Source organism: Scylla paramamosain, unplaced genomic scaffold (genome assembly GCF_035594125.1).
Source record: "Scylla paramamosain isolate STU-SP2022 unplaced genomic scaffold, ASM3559412v1 Contig2, whole genome shotgun sequence".
In the NCBI taxonomy this organism is placed as follows: Eukaryota; Metazoa; Arthropoda; class Malacostraca; order Decapoda; family Portunidae; genus Scylla; species Scylla paramamosain.
Genome location: NW_026973667.1, coordinates 625,001 through 627,500, shown reverse-complemented (window position 1 = coordinate 627,500; position 2,500 = coordinate 625,001).

The window sequence follows — 2,500 nt, the reverse complement described above, 5'->3', positions numbered from 1 at the left end:
AGATACACACGTTAACTTAGCCAAATGACCTTAGATTCACCCAAATGACCTTAGATACACACGTTAACTTAGCCAAATGACCTCAGATACACCCAAATGACCTTAGAATTCAGTGTTTCTCAAGCTGTGCGCCGCGGGGATCACATAGGTGCGCCGCGAGTACTCTGACACGTCCTGTACCCGTCCATCAGAACTGCAGTCAGCTGGCATTCCTGAGTTGCCATATCACTTGTCTTATTTTACTTATTTACACGTTCATGTGAAAAATTTTATATGTGTGTACAAACTGAACATATGCATACCAGCTGGTTGTATACAAGATGGAATATATGATGTGATTTGCGTGAATCTTTAGTAACAATTAATATGGCGACATCTAACGAGAACATTGGGTAGGCAGCTCCAGGGCCAGGACCAAGGGCTCTCAGTGCTACAGTTGACTCCCCGTAACGCGCAGTGCCGTGCTGCATTCGTTGCTCAACGAGGCTTAAAAATGGAGAAATACCTCATAAAAAAAGCGTAAATGTGCTGAAGAAAAAGAAGAAGAAGTTGCAGAGGACATTATTAAGTCAAAGCGTACATTCGTGCTGGATCCCTTACACAAGCCTCAACTTAGCACTCATGAAGAAGAGGAGCTAATTGATATCCGAAATGACCGCACATTAAGACTGCAATATATGGAAATGTCATTAGAAAGCTTTTGGATTGAAATGGAAAAACAATACCCACATATTTCAAAAAAGGCCCAGAAAATACTCTTGCAGTTTTCGACCTCATATTTGTGTGAACTGGGATTTTCAGCACTAACAAATATAAAAACTAAGAAAAGATGTAACTTGCTCTCTGTTGAAGAAGAAATGAGAGTGTGTCTGTCAGCTGTCCCTCCCAACATAGAGAGGATATGTAAATCCAGGCAGGCACAGGTGTCTCATTGATAAGGTATGTATTTTTTTAGTAATAGTTTATTTACAGTACACACTGTTTCCTGCTGTTTATTTGCACCTATTATTTCATCAATAATATTGTGTAACTGAGATATTATGGTTAACACACCGTCCGTGAAAGAGTAAAAGGTTAATTAATTATGAAATTAAAGAGATGGTGCGTCGCCAAATTAAAAACATGTCTTTAGTGCGCCGCCAACCAACAAAGCTTGAGAAACACTGCCTTAGATACACACGTTAACTTTGCCAAATGACCTTAGATACACCCAAATGACCTTTGACCTTAGATACACACGTGAACTTGTGTCATTTTAAACAGAAGTAGGGCGGCCTTACATCAGCCGGGGATAAAAATATTACTTTCCTAAGGCCTTATCACTCAAAATTAGGGTACCATAACGGCCTCAACACTTCTCACAGGGCTAAACCACTGCCACAGTCTTAAACCCGTTACTTCATCAATTTTGCTACCATAAGGGCTTCAACATCCGTCACAGGCATAAACCACTGTCACAATCCTTGCCTTCCTTATCGTATTCCTCCTCCACACAATTTCACTACTATAAGGGGTTCAAGACTCCTCACAGGGCTTAACCACCGGGAAAGCGTCGACCTCGTTAACTACGCCCACACCTTACCTTCTCAACTGCTGAAGAGGGAATGAGGAAAGTGAGGAGAGAAAAGGCCGATAAAAGGTTTGTTGAAGAGAGTCTCGGAGCTTCGACCGCCATTGTGAAACGCTTCTCTCTCTCCCTCTCTCTCTCTCTCTCTCTCTCTCTCTCAGACTGTTTCACTTGCTAATAATGTAGAAATGTTGTTAATCTGTCACTAGAACCGTAAAAATACACTTGAAAACCCGTGCCACTTCAACTACAGCCTTTGGAACGCAGAAATCTTGTTAATCTGTCACTAGAACTGTAAAAACACCCTTGAAAACCAGTGTCACTTCAACTACAGCCTTTGGAACGCAGAAATCTTGTTAATCTGTCACTAGAACCATAAAAACACCCTTGAAAACCCGCGTCACTTCAACTACAGCCTTTGGAATGTAGAAATGTTGTTAATCTGTCACTAGAACTGTAAAAACACCCTTGAAAACCCGTGTCACTTCAACTACAGCCTTTGCAATGTAGAAATGTTGTTAATCTGTCACTAGAACCGTAAAAACACACTTGAAAACCAGTGTCACTTCAACTACAGCCTTTGGAACGCAGAAATCTTGTTAATCTGTCACTAGAACCGTAAAAACACCCTTGAAAACCCGTATCACTTCAACTACAGCCTTTGCAATGTAGAAATGTTGTTAATCTGTCACTAGAACCGTAAAAACACCCTTGAAAACCCGCGTCACTTCAACTACAGCCTTTGCAATGTAGAAATGTTGTTAATCTGTCACTAGAACTGTAAAAACACCCTTGAAATCCCCGTGTCACTTCAACTACAGCCTTTGCAATGTAGAAATGTTGTTAATCTGTCACTAGAACCGTAAAAACACACTTGAAAACCCGTGCCACTTCAACTACAGCCTTTGGAACGCAGAAATCTTGTTAATCTGT